This window comes from Phalacrocorax carbo, unplaced genomic scaffold (assembly GCF_963921805.1).
Source record: "Phalacrocorax carbo unplaced genomic scaffold, bPhaCar2.1 SCAFFOLD_77, whole genome shotgun sequence".
Classification (NCBI taxonomy): Eukaryota; Metazoa; Chordata; class Aves; order Suliformes; family Phalacrocoracidae; genus Phalacrocorax; species Phalacrocorax carbo.
This window is the reverse complement of record NW_026990305.1, coordinates 399,577-418,637: the sequence shown is the minus strand read 5'-3', so window position 1 is coordinate 418,637 and position 19,061 is coordinate 399,577. Positions and strand designations below refer to the sequence as shown.

Below are 19,061 nucleotides of genomic sequence, written 5' to 3'. Positions count from 1 at the left end.
TAGCAGCAAGGAGCTGGACAGAGAGAGATGAGGACAAACAAACAGCACGGGTCTACGTGACAGAGAACGTGGAATTAGAACACAGAGAGGGAGCCTGTCAGAGGTGGAGATAAAAGCAGCAGAGAGGGGAAGAGAGGCAGCAGAAAGAGGGAAGAGCAGGACAGAGACCAAGAAAGAACGATGAGGAGCAGGCTGGAAACACACAAAGAACCTGGGGCAGGCAGCACGACAGCGAGGGAGGAATGAAGACTAGGGGCAGAAAGCTGACAGAGCAAGATGGAGAAAGACAAGAAAAGCGACAAGAACAGGGCAGAGAGGGAAGAAAGAAGCCACAGGGACAGGGAGCCGAGACAGCCAACGACAGAGGGAAGGGGCCGGGGAGGGAACACCACAAAACGAACGACGGGGCTACGTGGTACAGAGCATGAGCAGGGAGAGAATTAACAATTAGGGACAGGGAGCCAGAGGAAAAAGAAAATACACCAAAAGGGAGACGGAGAGCAAAAGGAATCGCAATGCGTACAGAAAGAAGAGAGAGAAACAATTCTAAAATAGGGACATGGGGAAGCCAGAAAGGACAAAAGCTACAGGCTACAGGGCAGAGAGGGAAGAATTAACGAATAGACACAGAGAGCTGGGCAGAAAGAGACGGAGAAAGGCTAAAGATCACACGGCCACCAGGGAAGAGAGGGAGGAATTTAAAAAACAGGGGCAAGAAGCCAGAGAGAGGGAGAGAGAGGCAACAATAAAATGGGGACGGGCCACAGGGCAGCGAGGAGGGAACCGAGGAATGAGAAAGAGGCCAAAGAGAACACAATGTAGTATGGAAAAAAGGAACAGCGGCCTAGGGGGAAGGAGGAATTAAAGATCAGGCACTGGGAGGCAGACAGAGACAAACGAAGAAACAAGTGAAAACAAACCAACAGCAATGGGCTAGCAAGACAGAGAGGGAGGAAATTGGGCAATAAATCATAGCAGCAAGGAGCTGGACAGAGAGAGATGAGGACAAACAAACAGCACGGGTCTACGTGACAGAGAACGTGGAATTAGAACACAGAGAGGGAGCCTGTCAGAGGTGGAGATAAAAGCAGCAGAGAGAGGGGAAGAGAGGCAGCAGAAAGTGGGAAGAGCAGGACAGAGACCAAGAAAGAACGATGAGGAGCAGGCTGGAAACACACAAAGAACCTGGGGCAGGCAGCACGACAGCGAGGGAGGAATGAAGAATAGGGGCAGAAAGCTGACAGAGCAAGATGGAGAAAGACAAGAAAAGCGACAAAAACAGGGCAGAGAGGGAAGAAAGAAGCCACAGGGACAGGGAGCCGAGACAGCCAACGACAGAGGGAAGGGGCGGGGGAGGGAACACCACAAAACGAACCACGGGGCTATGTGGTACAGAGCATGAGCAGGGAGGGAATTAACAATTAGGGACAGGGAGCCAGAGGAAAAAGAAAATACACCAAAAGGGAGACGGAGAGCAACAGGAATCGCAATGCGTACAGAAAGAAGAGAGAACCAATTCTAAAATAGGGACATGGGGAAGCCAGAAAGGACAAAAGCTACAGGCTACAGGGCAGAGAGGGAAGAATTAATGAATAGACACAGAGAGCTGGGCAGAAAGAGACGGAGAAAGGCTAAAGATCACACGGCCACCAGGGAAGAGAGGGAGGAATTTAAAAAACAGGGGCAAGAAGCCAGAGAGAGGGAGAGAGAGGCAACAATAAAATGGGGACGGGCCACAGGGCAGCGAGGAGGGAACCGAGGAATGAGAAAGAGGCCAAAGAGAACACAATGTAGTATGGAAAAAAGGAACAGCGGCCTAGGGGGAAGGAGGAATTAAAGATCAGGCACTGGGAGGCAGACAGAGACAAACGAAGAAACAAGTGAAAACAAACCAACAGCAATGGGCTAGCAAGACAGAGAGGGAGGAAATTGGGCAATAAATCATAGCAGCAAGGAGCTGGACAGAGAGAGATGAGGACAAACAAACAGCACGGGTCTACGTGACAGAGAACGTGGAATTAGAACACAGAGAGAGGGAGCCGGACAGAGAGGGGCCGAGAGAAAAATCTAGACGGGCTACGGCGGGCAGAGGCAGGAATTAAAACCTAGGGACAGGGAGCTGGACAGAGGGAGATGGAGATCACAGGGAACAGCGGCGGGTGCAGGAAGAGCAAGAATTCAAGAATAGGGAAAGGGAGCTGGACAGAGAAGAACTCAGAAAGGCAAGAACAGTAGCAGGGTACAGAGCAGAGAAGACGAATAAAAAGCGCGGGGGGAGCGTTGAGGCAGACAGAGAGATTAAGAAAATGTCACGGGCTACGTGGCAAAGCAGGAGGAATTCAGAAACGGGGACGGGAACCAAGGAAGAGTGAGTTGGTGAAGGATAACGGGCATTAAAAGTGAGGGACGGGGAGCTGGGAAAAGCGAGAGGCAGAGAAAAACAGGATCACACAAAGCCAAAAAAGAAGAAACAGAACAACAGGAACAAGTGTAACCAAAGCGATGAAATCAATCAACCAGAGACGTTGTTACACTATGGGAACATGGAGCGTACGAATCAGTGTATCTGTTGATCTGCATTTTAGTCCCTAGGTAATCATTAATGTGAACAGAACAATAGGCAATGTGCTTCTGTCAGAAAAGGATGACAAAACGCGGTTTCGTGTAGCGGACTGAGAAAACTAGCCAAGACTGGCAAGATTAAGAGCCAAGAAGGTAAAAGGTAATTCCGGCAGGGGGAAGATCGCGACCACCGACTCACGGACCACCACCGACTCAAGTAACACCACCTACTCAGAAGAGGACAACCGAGCCTGCGCAGTAATTTACATAAGGAAAGAGCAAGTTTGTACCAATCAGTAGACAGGACAATAATGAATATGTCTGACTACGTAAAATTTTGAGCTATAAATTGTAGGGGAAAGGTGCGTGAGGTACGCACGTTAGGAGGAGCGATCCCCCGTGCATCTGGCGCCGTGAATAAAGAATGCCTGCTCTTTAATACTAAATTGGAGTTACAGAGTTGTTTCCAATTTTACCACGTTTTTCAGTAACACAGGGAGTCACACCAAGAGAGCCAGAGAAAGACAAAATACCGACAGGCTACAGGACAGAGCAGGAGGAATACAAAAAAACAGAGCCAGAGCCAGGGAGAGAGAGGGAGAGAAAGAAAAAGTAGCCACAGGCTACAGGACAGAGAGAGGGAGGACTGAAAAGAGGGGAGCGCAAAAAAAAAAATTTTGCAGCAGGTAAGGAAAGAGAGGGGGCCAGGGGAGAGACAGGGAGGGCCCAGGATGCACAAGAGAGGCAATGGGGCCCCAGTGGCCCAGGACTCACCGTGACTCTCGCTCTCAGCGCTGCTGGCACAATTTAGCCGTTCAGATGCTTGTTTCCCCTTCTCTCCTCCCTGCCTCTTCTGCAGCTCCAGACTCTAGGCCATCCTCCACCTAAAGAGAATACATGGGTGTCTTACAGCTCTTACAAGATGAGGCTTCCTAGGCACGTGGCCTAGCTCGCTCGTGCACTACACGCCCGTACCGAACTCCGGGTTACGCGTACAGACCCTGCGGTGCACGTCGGTGGCCTGGCCCGCTGCGGACTACGAAGGGGGATCCTTCCTCCCTCACCTGCAGGGACAGGCTCTCTCTTGCCTGCGGCAGGAAGGCAGCTGTCAGCCAGAGCGCCTTCAATTTCTTCTTCTTTACCTTTCGTTGGTGTCTCCAGCTTCAGCTGAGGCAGGTCCTGTCCACAGCCGGGAAGGGCTTTGTCTATCCCTTTTGAGCCCCGCGCTGCGAGGACGGCGAGGCCGGGCAGAGAGAAGCCACGCGAGCCTGAGACGGCCACAGTCAACGGCATCCCCGGGGGAAGGACAGACAACCACGTCCGCAGCAAGGTCTCTGGGAGAGGGAAAGAAGAAAGAGCGACCATCATTACCGTCGATCGACCCTGGCCAAAGCCTCTCCTTGCGCAGGGGGCTTCTGGACCCCCCGCTCCTTCCCTGCGCTAGTGCTAAGGGCCCCTGCGCCGAGGGGGAATCCAGTGCGCTTGAGGGCCGGCTCGCTGCCTTCACGACAGGGCCTGGGGACGGCCTAGGCCTACGCAGCACGCTTCAGGAGAGGTGCCGGGGCTGCGGGCAGGCGCGTGGGGCGAGGGCGGGGGGGGGGCAGGCGCGCGGGGAGGGGGGGAAGGGGCAGGCGCCGGAGGGGGGGCAGGGGCAGGTGCGCGGGGGGGGGGGGGCAGGCGCCGGAGGGGGGGGCAGGCGCCGGAGGGGGGGCAGGCGCGCGGGGTGAGGGGGTGGGGGGGGGGGCAGGCGCCGGAAGGGGGGCAGGCGCGCGGGGCGAGGGGGTGGGGGGGGGGGCAGGCGCCGGAGGGGGGCCAAGCGCAGGGCGAGGGGGTGGGGGGGGGCAGGCGCCGGAGGGGGGGCAGGCGCGAGGGGGTGGGGGGGGGCAGGCGCCGGAGGGGGGGCAGGCGCGATGGGGTGGGGGGGGCAGGCGCCGGAGGGGGGGCAGGCGCGAGGGGGTGGGGGGGGGCAGGCGCCGGAGGGGGGGGCAGGCGCGCGGGGCGAGGGGGTGGGGGGGGGGCAGGCGCCGGAGGGGGGGCAGGCGCGCGGGGCGAGGGGGTGGGGGGGGGGCAGGCGCCGGAGGGGGGGCAGGCGCCGGAGGGGGGGCAGGCGCGCGGGGCGACGGGGTGGGGGGGGCAGGCGCCGGAGGGGGGGCAGGCGCGAGGGGCGACGGTGGGGCGCAGGCGCCGGAGGGGGGGCAGGCGCGCGGGGCGAGGGGGTGGGGGGGGGGCAGGCGCCGGAGGGGGGGCAGGCGCGCGGGGGAGGGGGGTGGGGGGGGCAGGCGCGCGGGGCGAGGGAGGGGGGGCAAGCGCGCGGGGCGGGGGGGGCAGGCGCGCGGGCAAGGCGGGCCAGGGGAGGCTGAGGGGGAGCTCCGGTGAGCCGGGGAGGCGGCCATCTTAGGCGTCCTGGGCAGGGGAAAAGAGCATCATCCTCCTCCCTTCTGTCAGCTCTCGGGGAACTCACCGCTTCTCGGGGAGCGGCCGCACCTGGAAGCCCCCAGAAATCAACACGAATCCAACCCCAAAAATGCACCTCGCGGTCCGTACGCGGCACGGCCGCCCGGCACCCGAGCGCCGGAACACCGCGCCTCCCGCCGCGCCCCGGCGAACCACGTGACAGGGCCGGCGGCCGCGCGCCACAAGGACTACAGCTCCCGGCACGCCGCGAGCCCGCCCTCCCCGCTCTCTCACCCTGCGGGGCACCGTCCCTCCCGCCGATCCACCCGGAAGCCCCACCGAGCCCTCAGCACAGCCTCGCTCTCCCCACCGCCCGCTCCGACCCGCCGCTGCCCCGCCGCAGCCCTCCTCGGGGCTTGACCCGGCACGCAGCGGCCCCCCACCCAGCCCCCGCTCACCTCCTCCCTCGCTACACTCGCAGCCCGCTGACGCTCGGCCACAGCTCCGCCCCGTCCCGCCCTCGGCTCGCACTGGCCCCCCGGAGCAGGGCACCACCCCTTTTCCAGGTAGGAGCCGGCACCGGCAGCCCCACTGCCCGCACCTGGGGCTCCTCCATCCAGACCCCGCCCACAGCTGAGGCGCAGCAGCAACGGGGGGCCCCCTCCCCTCACCCCCACAGTGCACCACCTCCTCCCCGGGCTCCATCACAGCCCCTTGCCCCACGCAAAGGGAGCGCAAACGCAGCCCCGAGGGCAAAGGAGAGGGCAGGTGTTTGTGCAGGCAGCGCGCATGTAACAAGTCCCAGGAGCGATTCGTGGCTCAGGGTCCCCAAAGCTCCCCCTGCCCCCAGGCCACCTCGGCCGCCATTGCCAGAGCCGCACGGAGCTGGTTTTGGCTAGGATAGTGCTCATTTTCTCCATAGTAGCTAGGAAAGGATAAGTTTTGGATTTATGTTCAAAACAGCGTTAACAATGTAGAGATGTGCTGAGCACTGCTTCCACAGTCAGAGCCTCTTCTGGTTCTCTCAGTGCCCCACCAGCAAGTAAGCTGGGAGAGGACACAGCTGGGAAAGCTTTCCCAGCTAACTGACCAAAGGGATATTCAATACCATTTGACATCACGCTGAGTACATGCAGCTGGGGAAGAAGGGGGAGTCCTTAGGGGCTACGGCATTTCACTCCCTAAGTAACCATTACACTTGACAGAGCCCTGCTTTCCCAGAGAAGGCTCAACACCTGCCCACCGAAAAGGAGGAGTGAATTAATTCCTTGCTTTGCTTTCACGCACAGCTGTTGCTCTACCTATTAAACACCCATGATTTTTCTCACTTTTACCCTTCCAGCTCTCTCCCCCAGCCCACTGAGGGTGGAGTGAGCAAGCAGCTCCCTGGTGCAGAGTTGCCAGCTGGGGCTAAACCACGGCACACGCTTGTCCTCGTTTGGCAGGGAGCGGACCGTCCATTGCCTGGCTCCTGGAGCGACGGGCTGCTGGGCAGAGGGGGAGGCCACCAAAGGTGAGGAGCAGGGCACAGGACAGTAGGAAGAGAGAAGAGAAAAGCGGCATGCGGCTGGACGGGGCGGGGGGGGTGTGTGCATGTAGTGAGAAGGCACAAGGCAGGGAACAGGACAGCCAGAGAAGGACAGGGAGCCTGACAGAGGTGGAGATAAAAGCAGCAGAGAGAGGGGAAGAGAGGCAGCAGAAAGTGGGAAGAGCAGGACAGAGACCAAGAAAGAACGATGAGGAGCAGGCTGGAAACACACAAAGAACCTGGGGCAGGCAGCACGACAGCGAGGGAGGAATGAAGACTAGGGGCAGAAAGCTGACAGAGCAAGATGGAGAAAGACAAGAAAAGCGACAAGAACAGGGCAGAGAGGGAAGTAAGAAGCCACAGGGACAGGGAGCCGAGACAGGCAACGACGGAGGGAAGGGAACACCACAAAACGAACCACGGGGCTACGTGGTACAGAGCATGAGCAGGGAGAGAATTAACAATTAGGGACAGGGAGCCAGAGGAAAAAGAAAATACACCAAAAGGGAGATGGAGAGCAAAAGGAATCGCAATCCGTACAGAAAGAAGAGAGAGAACCAATTCTAAAATAGGGACATGGGGAAGCCAGAAAGGACAAAAGCTACAGGCTACAGGGCAGAGAGGGAAGAATTAACGAATAGACACAGAGAGCTGGGCAGAAAGAGACGGAGAAAGGCTAAAGATCACACGGCCACCAGGGAAGAGAGGGAGGAATTTAAAAAACAGGGGCAAGAAGCCAGAGAGAGGGAGAGAGAGGCAACAATAAAATGGGGACGGGCCACAGGGCAGCGAGGAGGGAACCGAGGAATGAGAAAGAGGCCAAAGAGAACACAATGTAGTATGGAAAAAAGGAACAGCGGCCTAGGGGGAAGGAGGAATTAAAGATCAGGCACTGGGAGGCAGACAGAGACAAACGAAGAAACAAGTGAAAACAAACCAACAGCAATGGGCTAGCAAGACAGAGAGGGAGGAAATTGGGCAATAAATCATAGCAGCAAGGAGCTGGACAGAGAGAGATGAGGACAAACAAACAGCACGGGTCTACGTGACAGAGAACGTGGAATTAGAACACAGAGAGAGGGAGCCGGACAGAGAGGGGCCGAGAGAAAAATCTAGACGGGCTACGGCGGGCAGAGGCAGGAATTAAAACCTAGGGACAGGGAGCTGGACAGAGGGAGATGGAGATCACAGGGAACAGCGGCGGGTGCAGGAAGAGCAAGAATTCAAGAATAGGGAAAGGGAGCTGGACAGAGAAGAACTCAGAAAGGCAAGAACAGTAGCAGGGTACAGAGCAGAGAAGACGAATAAAAAGCGCGGGGGGAGCGTTGAGGCAGACAGAGAGATTAAGAAAATGTCACGGGCTACGTGGCAAAGCAGGAGGAATTCAGAAACGGGGACGGGAACCAAGGAAGAGTGAGTTGGTGAAGGATAACGGGCATTAAAAGTGAGGGACGGGGAGCTGGGAAAAGCGAGAGGCAGAGAAAAACAGGATCACACAAAGCCAAAAAAGAAGAAACAGAACAACAGGAACAAGTGTAACCAAAGCGATGAAATCAATCAACCAGAGACGTTGTTACACTATGGGAACATGGAGCGTACGAATCAGTGTATCTGTTGATCTGCATTTTAGTCCCTAGGTAATCATTAATGTGAACAGAACAATAGGCAATGTGCTTCTGTCAGAAAAGGATGACAAAACGCGGTTTCGTGTAGCGGACTGAGAAAACTAGCCAAGACTGGCAAGATTAAGAGCCAAGAAGGTAAAAGGTAATTCCGGCAGGGGGAAGATCGCGACCACCGACTCACGGACCACCACCGACTCAAGTAACACCACCTACTCAGAAGAGGACAACCGAGCCTGCGCAGTAATTTACATAAGGAAAGAGCAAGTTTGTACCAATCAGTAGACAGGACAATAATGAATATGTCTGACTACGTAAAATTTTGAGCTATAAATTGTAGGGGAAAGGTGCGTGAGGTACGCACGTTAGGAGGAGCGATCCCCCGTGCATCTGGCGCCGTGAATAAAGAATGCCTGCTCTTTAATACTAAATTGGAGTTACAGAGTTGTTTCCAATTTTACCACGTTTTTCAGTAACACAGGGAGTCACACCAAGAGAGCCAGAGAAAGACAAAATACCGACAGGCTACAGGACAGAGCAGGAGGAATACAAAAAAACAGAGCCAGAGCCAGGGAGAGAGAGGGAGAGAAAGAAAAAGTAGCCACAGGCTACAGGACAGAGAGAGGGAGGACTGAAAAGACAGGGAGGCAGGGAGCCACTCAGAGCGAGATGGAGAAAGACTGTGCGGGGGGGGGAGCGCAAAAAAAAAAATTTTGCAGCAGGTAAGGAAAGAGAGGGGGCCAGGGGAGAGACAGGGAGGGCCCAGGATGCACAAGAGAGGCAATGGGGCCCCAGTGGCCCAGGACTCACCGTGACTCTCGCTCTCAGCGCTGCTGGCACAATTTAGCCGTTCAGATGCTTGTTTCCCCTTCTCTCCTCCCTGCCTCTTCTGCAGCTCCAGACTCTAGGCCATCCTCCACCTAAAGAGAATACATGGGTGTCTTACAGCTCTTACAAGATGAGGCTTCCTAGGCACGTGGCCTAGCTCGCTCGTGCACTACACGCCCGTACCGAACTCCGGGTTACGCGTACAGACCCTGCGGTGCACGTCGGTGGCCTGGCCCGCTGCGGACTACGAAGGGGGATCCTTCCTCCCTCACCTGCAGGGACAGGCTCTCTCTTGCCTGCGGCAGGAAGGCAGCTGTCAGCCAGAGCGCCTTCAATTTCTTCTTCTTTACCTTTCGTTGGTGTCTCCAGCTTCAGCTGAGGCAGGTCCTGTCCACAGCCGGGAAGGGCTTTGTCTATCCCTTTTGAGCCCCGCGCTGCGAGGACGGCGAGGCCGGGCAGAGAGAAGCCACGCGAGCCTGAGACGGCCACAGTCAACGGCATCCCCGGGGGAAGGACAGACAACCACGTCCGCAGCAAGGTCTCTGGGAGAGGGAAAGAAGAAAGAGCGACCATCATTACCGTCGATCGACCCTGGCCAAAGCCTCTCCTTGCGCAGGGGGCTTCTGGACCCCCCGCTCCTTCCCTGCGCTAGTGCTAAGGGCCCCTGCGCCGAGGGGGAATCCAGTGCGCTTGAGGGCCGGCTCGCTGCCTTCACGACAGGGCCTGGGGACGGCCTAGGCCTACGCAGCACGCTTCAGGAGAGGTGCCGGGGCTGCGGGCAGGCGCGTGGGGCGAGGGCGGGGGGGGGGCAGGCGCGCGGGGAGGGGGGGAAGGGGCAGGCGCCGGAGGGGGGGCAGGGGCAGGTGCGCGGGGGGGGGGGGGCAGGCGCCGGAGGGGGGGGCAGGCGCCGGAGGGGGGGCAGGCGCGCGGGGTGAGGGGGTGGGGGGGGGGGCAGGCGCCGGAAGGGGGGCAGGCGCGCGGGGCGAGGGGGTGGGGGGGGGGCAGGCGCCGGAGGGGGGGCAGGCGCGCGGGGAGAGGGGGTGGGGGGGGGGGCAGGCGCCGGAGGGGGGCCAAGCGCAGGGCGAGGGGGTGGGGGGGGGGCAGGCGCCGGAGGGGGGGCAGGCGCGAGGGGGTGGGGGGGGGCAGGCGCCGGAGGGGGGGCAGGCGCGATGGGGTGGGGGGGGCAGGCGCCGGAGGGGGGGCAGGCGCGAGGGGGTGGGGGGGGCAGGCGCCGGAGGGGGGGGCAGGCGCGCGGGGCGAGGGGGGTGGGGGGGGGCAGGCGCCGGAGGGGGGGGCAGGCGCCGGAGGGGGGGCAGGCGCGCGGGGCGACGGGGTGGGGGGGGCAGGCGCCGGAGGGGGGGCAGGCGCGAGGGGCGACGGTGGGGCGCAGGCGCCGGAGGGGGGGCAGGCGCGCGGGGCGAGGGGGTGGGGGGGGGCAGGCGCCGGAGGGGGGGGCAGGCGCGCGGGGGAGGGGGTGGGGGGGGCAGGCGCGCGGGGCGAGGGAGGGGGGGCAAGCGCGCGGGGCGGGGGGGGCAGGCGCGCGGGCAAGGCGGGCCAGGGGAGGCTGAGGGGGAGCTCCGGTGAGCCGGGGAGGCGGCCATCTTAGGCGTCCTGGGCAGGGGAAAAGAGCATCATCCTCCTCCCTTCTGTCAGCTCTCGGGGAACTCACCGCTTCTCGGGGAGCGGCCGCACCTGGAAGCCCCCAGAAATCAACACGAATCCAACCCCAAAAATGCACCTCGCGGTCCGTACGCGGCACGGCCGCCCGGCACCCGAGCGCCGGAACACCGCGCCTCCCGCCGCGCCCCGGCGAACCACGTGACAGGGCCGGCGGCCGCGCGCCACAAGGACTACAGCTCCCGGCACGCCGCGAGCCCGCCCTCCCCGCTCTCTCACCCTGCGGGGCACCGTCCCTCCCGCCGATCCACCCGGAAGCCCCACCGAGCCCTCAGCACAGCCTCGCTCTCCCCACCGCCCGCTCCGACCCGCCGCTGCCCCGCCGCAGCCCTCCTCGGGGCTTGACCCGGCACGCAGCGGCCCCCCACCCAGCCCCCGCTCACCTCCTCCCCTCGCTACACTCGCAGCCCGCTGACGCTCGGCCACAGCTCCGCCCCGTCCCGCCCTCGGCTCGCACTGGCCCCCCGGAGCAGGGCACCACCCCTTTTCCAGGTAGGAGCCGGCACCGGCAGCCCCACTGCCCGCACCTGGGGCTCCTCCATCCAGACCCCGCCCACAGCTGAGGCGCAGCAGCAACGGGGGGCCCCCTCCCCTCACCCCCACAGTGCACCACCTCCTCCCCGGGCTCCATCACAGCCCCTTGCCCCACGCAAAGGGAGCGCAAACGCAGCCCCGAGGGCAAAGGAGAGGGCAGGTGTTTGTGCAGGCAGCGCGCATGTAACAAGTCCCAGGAGCGATTCGTGGCTCAGGGTCCCCAAAGCTCCCCCTGCCCCCAGGCCACCTCGGCCGCCATTGCCAGAGCCGCACGGAGCTGGTTTTGGCTAGGATAGTGCTCATTTTCTCCATAGTAGCTAGGAAAGGATAAGTTTTGGATTTATGTTCAAAACAGCGTTAACAATGTAGAGATGTGCTGAGCACTGCTTCCACAGTCAGAGCCTCTTCTGGTTCTCTCAGTGCCCCACCAGCAAGTAAGCTGGGAGAGGACACAGCTGGGAAAGCTTTCCCAGCTAACTGACCAAAGGGATATTCAATACCATTTGACATCACGCTGAGTACATGCAGCTGGGGAAGAAGGGGGAGTCCTTAGGGGCTACGGCATTTCACTCCCTAAGTAACCATTACACTTGACAGAGCCCTGCTTTCCCAGAGAAGGCTCAACACCTGCCCACCGAAAAGGAGGAGTGAATTAATTCCTTGCTTTGCTTTCACGCACAGCTGTTGCTCTACCTATTAAACACCCATGATTTTTCTCACTTTTACCCTTCCAGCTCTCTCCCCCAGCCCACTGAGGGTGGAGTGAGCAAGCAGCTCCCTGGTGCAGAGTTGCCAGCTGGGGCTAAACCACGGCACACGCTTGTCCTCGTTTGGCAGGGAGCGGACCGTCCATTGCCTGGCTCCTGGAGCGACGGGCTGCTGGGCAGAGGGGGAGGCCACCAAAGGTGAGGAGCAGGGCACAGGACAGTAGGAAGAGAGAAGAGAAAAGCGGCATGCGGCTGGACGGGGCGGGGGGGGTGTGTGCATGTAGTGAGAAGGCACAAGGCAGGGAACAGGACAGCCAGAGAAGGACAGGGAGCCTGACAGAGGTGGAGATAAAAGCAGCAGAGAGAGGGGAAGAGAGGCAGCAGAAAGTGGGAAGAGCAGGACAGAGACCAAGAAAGAACGATGAGGAGCAGGCTGGAAACACACAAAGAACCTGGGGCAGGCAGCACGACAGCGAGGGAGGAATGAAGACTAGGGGCAGAAAGCTGACAGAGCAAGATGGAGAAAGACAAGAAAAGCGACAAGAACAGGGCAGAGAGGGAAGTAAGAAGCCACAGGGACAGGGAGCCGAGACAGGCAACGACGGAGGGAAGGGAACACCACAAAACGAACCACGGGGCTACGTGGTACAGAGCATGAGCAGGGAGAGAATTAACAATTAGGGACAGGGAGCCAGAGGAAAAAGAAAATACACCAAAAGGGAGATGGAGAGCAAAAGGAATCGCAATGCGTACAGAAAGAAGAGAGAGAACCAATTCTAAAATAGGGACATGGGGAAGCCAGAAAGGACACAAGCTACAGGCTACAGGGCAGAGAGGAAAGAATTAACGAATAGACACAGAGAGCTGGGCAGGAAGAGACGGAGAAAGGCTAAAGATCACACGGCCACCAGGGAAGAGAGGGAGGAATTTAAAAAACAGGGGCAAGAAGCCAGAGAGAGGGAGGGAGAGGCAACAATAAAATGGGGACGGTCCACAGGGCAGCGAGGAGGGAACCGAGGAATGAGAAAGAGGCCAAAGAGAACACAATGTAGTATGGAAAAAAGGAACAGCGGCCTAGGGGGAAGGAGGAATTAAAGATCAGGCACTGGGAGGCAGACAGAGACAAACGAAGAAACAAGTGAAAACAAACCAACAGCAATGGGCTAGCAAGACAGAGAGGGAGGAAATTGGGCAATAAATCATAGCAGCAAGGAGCTGGACAGAGAGAGATGAGGACAAACAAACAGCACGGGTCTACGTGACAGAGACCGTGGAATTAGAACACAGAGAGGGAGCCTGTCAGAGGTGGAGATAAAAGCAGCAGAGAGGGGAAGAGAGGCAGCAGAAAGAGGGAAGAGCAGGACAGAGACCAAGAAAGAACGATGAGGAGCAGGCTGGAAACACACAAAGAACCTGGGGCAGGCAGCACGACAGCGAGGGAGGAATGAAGACTAGGGGCAGAAAGCTGACAGAGCAAGATGGAGAAAGACAAGAAAAGCGACAAGAACAGGGCAGAGAGGGAAGTAAGAAGCCACAGGGACAGGGAGCCGAGACAGGCAACGACGGAGGGAAGGGAACACCACAAAACGAACCACGGGGCTACGTGGTACAGAGCATGAGCGGGGAGAGAATTAACAATTAGGGACAGGGAGCCAGAGGAAAAAGAAAATACACCAAAAGGGAGATGGAGAGCAAAAGGAATCGCAATGCGTACAGAAAGAAGAGAGAGAAACAATTCTAAAATAGGGACATGGGGAAGCCAGAAAGGACACAAGCTACAGGCTACAGGGCAGAGAGGGAAGAATTAACGAATAGACACAGAGAGCTGGGCAGAAAGAGACGGAGAAAGGCTAAAGATCTCACGGCCACCAGGGAAGAGAGGGAGGAATTTAAAAAACAGGGGTAAGAAGCCAGAGAGAGGGAGGGAGAGGCAACAATAAATGGGGACTGTCCACAGGGCAGCGAGGAGGGAACCGAGGAATAAGGAAAAGATGCCAAAGAGAACACAATGTAGTATGGAAAAAAGGAACAGCGGCCTATGGGGAAGGAGGAATTAAAGATCAGGCACTGGGAGGCAGACAGAGACAAACGAAGAAAAACCAACAGCAATGGGCTAGCAAGACAGAGAGGGAGGAAATTGGGCAATAAATCATAGCAGCAAGGAGCTGGACAGAGAGAGATGAGGACAAACAAACAGCACGGGTCTACGTGACAGAGAACGTGGAATTAGAACACAGAGAGGGAGCCTGTCAGAGGTGGAGATAAAAGCAGCAGAGAGAGGGGAAGAGAGGCAGCAGAAAGTGGGAAGAGCAGGACAGAGACCAAGAAAGAACGATGAGGAGCAGGCTGGAAACACACAAAGAACCTGGGGCAGGCAGCACGACAGCGAGGGAGGAATGAAGACTAGGGGCAGAAAGCTGACAGAGCAAGATGGAGAAAGACAAGAAAAGCGACAAGAACAGGGCAGAGAGGGAAGAAAGAAGCCACAGGGACAGGGAGCCGAGACAGGCAACGACGGAGGGAAGGGGCGGGGGAGGGAACACCACAAAACAAACCACGGGGCTACGTGGTACAGAGCATGAGCAGGGAGAGAATTAACAATTAGGGACAGGGAGCCAGAGGAAAAAGAAAATACACCAAAAGGGAGACGGAGAGCAAAAGGAATCGCATTGCGTACAGAAAGAAGAGAGAGAACCAGTTCTAAAATAGGGACATGGGGAAGCCAGAAAGGACACAAGCTACAGGCTACAGGGCAGAGAGGGAAGAATTAACGAATAGACACAGAGAGCTGGGCAGGAAGAGACGGAGAAAGGCTAAAGATCACACGGCCACCAGGGAAGAGAGGGAGGAATTTAAAAAACAGGGGCAAGAAGCCAGAGAGAGGGAGAGAGAGGCAACAATAAAATGGGGACGGGCCACAGGGCAGCGAGGAGGGAACCGAGGAATGAGAAAGAGGCCAAAGAGAACACAATGTAGTATGGAAAAAAGGAACAGCGGCCTAGGGGGAAGGAGGAATTAAAGATCAGGCACTGGGAGGCAGACAGAGACAAACGAAGAAACAAGTGAAAACAAACCAACAGCAATGGGCTAGCAAGACAGAGAGGGAGGAAATTGGGCAATAAATCATAGCAGCAAGGAGCTGGACAGAGAGAGATGAGGACAAACAAACAGCACGGGTCTACGTGACAGAGAACGTGGAATTAGAACACAGAGAGGGAGCCTGTCAGAGGTGGAGATAAAAGCAGCAGAGAGGGGAAGAGAGGCAGCAGAAAGAGGGAAGAGCAGGACAGAGACCAAGAAAGAACGATGAGGAGCAGGCTGGAAACACACAAAGAACCTGGGGCAGGCAGCACGACAGCGAGGGAGGAATGAAGACTAGGGGCAGAAAGCTGACAGAGCAAGATGGAGAAAGACAAGAAAAGCGACAAGAACAGGGCAGAGAGGGAAGAAAGAAGCCACAGGGACAGGGAGCCGAGACAGGCAACGACGGAGGGAAGGGGCCGGGGAGGGAACACCACAAAACAAACAACGGGGCTACGTGGTACAGAGCATGAGCAGGGAGGGAATTAACAATTAGGGACAGGGAGCCAGAGGAAAAAGAAAATACACCAAAAGGGAGACGGAGAGCAAAAGGAATCGCATTGCGTACAGAAAGACGAGAGAACCAGTTCTAAAATAGGGACATGGGGAAGCCAGAAAGGACACAAGCTACAGGCTACAGGGCAGAGAGGGAAGAATTAACGAATAGACACAGAGAGCTGGGCAGAAAGAGACGGAGAAAGGCTAAAGATCACACGGCCACCAGGGAAGAGAGGGAGGAATTTAAAAAACAGGGGCAAGAAGCCAGAGAGAGGGAGAGAGAGGCAACAATAAAATGGGGACGGTCCACAGGGCAGCGAGGAGGGAACCGAGGAATAAGGAAAAGATGCCAAAGAGAACACAATGTAGTATGGAAAAAAGGAACAGCGGCCTAGGGGGAAGGAGGAATTAAAGATCAGGCACTGGGAGGCAGACAGAGACAAACGAAGAAACAAGTGAAAACAAACCAACAGCAATGGGCTAGCAAGACAGAGAGGGAGGAAATTGGGCAATAAATCATAGCAGCAAGGAGCTGGACAGAGAGAGATGAGGACAAACAAACAGCACGGGTCTACGTGACAGAGAACGTGGAATTAGAACACAGAGAGGGAGCCTGTCAGAGGTGGAGATAAAAGCAGCAGAGAGGGGAAGACAGGCAGCAGAAAGAGGGAAGAGCAGGACAGAGACCAAGAAAGAACGATGAGGAGCAGGCTGGAAACACACAAAGAACCTGGGGCAGGCAGCACGACAGCGAGGGAGGAATGAAGACTAGGGGCAGAAAGCTGACAGAGCAAGATGGAGAAAGACAAGAAAAGCGACAAGAACAGGGCAGAGAGGGAAGAAAGAAGCCACAGGGACAGGGAGCCGAGACAGCCAACGACAGAGGGAAGGGGCGGGGGAGGGAACACCACAAAACGAACCACGGGGCTATGTGGTACAGAGCATGAGCAGGGAGAGAATTAACAATTAGGGACAGGGAGCCAGAGGAAAAAGAAAATACACCAAAAGGGAGACGGAGAGCAAAAGGAATCGCAATGCGTACAGAAAGAAGAGAGAACCAATTCTAAAATAGGGACATGGGGAAGCCAGAAAGGACAAAAGCTACAGGCTACAGGGCAGAGAGGGAAGAATTAACGAATAGACACAGAGAGCTGGGCAGAAAGAGACGGAGAAAGGCTAAAGATCACACGGCCACCAGGGAAGAGAGGGAGGAATTTAAAAAACAGGGGCAAGAAGCCAGAGAGAGGGAGAGAGATGCAACAATAAAATGGGGACGGGCCACAGGGCAGCGAGGAGGGAACCGAGGAATGAGAAAGAGGCCAAAGAGAACACAATGTAGTATGGAAAAAAGGAACAGCGGCCTAGGGGGAAGGAGGAATTAAAGATCAGGCACTGGGAGGCAGACAGAGACAAACGAAGAAACAAGTGAAAACAAACCAACAGCAATGGGCTAGCAAGACAGAGAGGGAGGAAATTGGGCAATAAATCATAGCAGCAAGGAGCTGGACAGAGAGAGATGAGGACAAACAAACAGCACGGGTCTACGTGACAGAGAACGTGGAATTAGAACACAGAGAGGGAGCCTGTCAGAGGTGGAGATAAAAGCAGCAGAGAGGGGAAGAGAGGCAGCAGAAAGTGGGAAGAGCAGGACAGAGACCAAGAAAGAACGATGAGGAGCAGGCTGGAAACACACAAAGAACCTGGGGCAGGCAGCACGACAGCGAGGGAGGAATGAAGAATAGGGGCAGAAAGCTGACAGAGCAAGATGGAGAAAGACAAGAAAAGCGACAAGAACAGGGCAGAGAGGGAAGAAAGAAGCCACAGGGACAGGGAGCCTAGACAGCCAACGACAGAGGGAAGGGGCCGGGGAGGGAAAACCACAAAACGAACCATGGGGCTACGTGGTACAGAGCATGAGCAGGGAGGGAATTAACAATTAGGGACAGGGAGCCAGAGGAAAAAGAAAATACACCAAAAGGGAGACGGAGAGCAACAGGAATCGCAATGCGTACAGAAAGAAGAGAGAAACAATTCTAAAATAGGGACATGGGGAAGCCAGAAAGGACAAAAGCTACAGGCTACAGGGCAGAGAGGGAAGAATTAATGAATAGACACAGAGAGCTGGGCAGAAAGAGACGGAGAAAGGCTAAAGATCACACGGCCACCAGGGAAGAGAGGGAGGAATTTAAAAAACAGGGGCAAGAAGCCAGAGAGAGGGAGAGAGAGGCAACAATAAAATGGGGACGGGCCACAGGGCAGCGAGGAGGGAACCGAGGAATGAGAAAGAGGCCAAAGAGAACACAATGTAGTATGGAAAAAAGGAACAGCGGCCTAGGGGGAAGGAGGAATTAAAGATCAGGCACTGGGAGGCAGACAGAGACAAACGAAGAAACAAGTGAAAACAAACCAACAGCAATGGGCTAGCAAGACAGAGAGGGAGGAAATTGGGCAATAAATCATAGCAGCAAGGAGCTGGACAGAGAGAGATGAGGACAAACAAACAGCACGGGTCTACGTGACAGAGAACGTGGAATTAGAACACAGAGAGGGAGCCTGTCAGAGGTGGAGATAAAAGCAGCAGAGAGGGGAAGAGAGGCAGCAGAAAGAGGGAAGAGCAGGACAGAGACCAAGAAAGAACGATGAGGAGCAGGCTGGAAACACACAAAGAACCTGGGGCAGGCAGCACGACAGCGAGGGAGGAATGAAGACTAGGGGCAGAAAGCTGACAGAGCAAGATGGAGAAAGACAAGAAAAGCGACAAGAACAGGGCAGAGAGGGAAGAAAGAAGCCACAGGGACAGGGAGCTGAGACAGCCAACGACAGAGGGAAGGGGCCGGGGAGGGAACACCACAAAACGAACCATGGGGCTACGTGGTACAGAGCATGAGCAGGGAGGGAATTAACAATTAGGGACAGGGAGCCAGAGGAAAAAGAAAATACACCAAAAGGGAGACGGAGAGCAAAAGGAATCGCAATGCGTACAGAAAGAAGAGAGAGAAACAATTCTAAAATAGGGACATGGGGAAGCCAGAAAGGACAAAAGCTACAGGCTACAGGGCAGAGAGGGAAGAATTAACGAATAGACACAGAGAGCTGGGCAGAAAGAGACGGAGAAAGGCTAAAGATCACACGGCCACCAGGGAAGAGAGGGAGGAATTTAAAAAACAGGGGCAAGAAGCCAGAGAGAGGGAGAGAGAGGCAACAATAAAATGGGGACGGGCCACAGGGCAGCGAGGAGGGAACCGAGGAATGAGAAAGAGGCCAAAGAGAACACAATGTAGTATGGAAAAAAGGAACAGCGGCCTAGGGGGAAGGAGGAATTAAAGATCAGGCACTGGGAGGCAGACAGAGACAAACGAAGAAACAAGTGAAAACAAACCAACAGCAATGGGCTAGCAAGACAGAGAGGGAGGAAATTGGGCAATAAATCATAGCAGCAAGGAGCTGGACAGAGAGAGATGAGGACAAACAAACAGCACGGGTCTACGTGACAGAGAACGTGGAATTAGAACACAGAGAGGGAGCCTGTCAGAGGTGGAGATAAAAGCAGCAGAGAGGGGAAGAGAGGCAGCAGAAAGTGGGAAGAGCAGGACAGAGACCAAGAAAGAACGATGAGGAGCAGGCTGGAAA

General features: G+C 56.9%; 1 long non-coding RNA gene across 1 annotated transcript in view; it reads right to left on the bottom strand.

The window, feature by feature from the left end:
* Positions 1-3,301: 3,301 nt before the first annotated feature.
* LOC135310991 (uncharacterized) overlaps positions 3,302-19,061 on the bottom strand; it is a 54,080-nt gene continuing 38,320 nt past the window's right edge. The window contains exons 8-12 of the long non-coding RNA XR_010370901.1: positions 9,285-9,476; positions 9,143-9,206; positions 8,917-9,026; positions 3,538-3,896; positions 3,302-3,446 (exon numbers count right to left, since the gene is read on the bottom strand). This is a non-coding gene — a long non-coding RNA (uncharacterized LOC135310991). The remainder of the gene's footprint in view (positions 3,447-3,537; positions 3,897-8,916; positions 9,027-9,142; positions 9,207-9,284; positions 9,477-19,061) is intronic.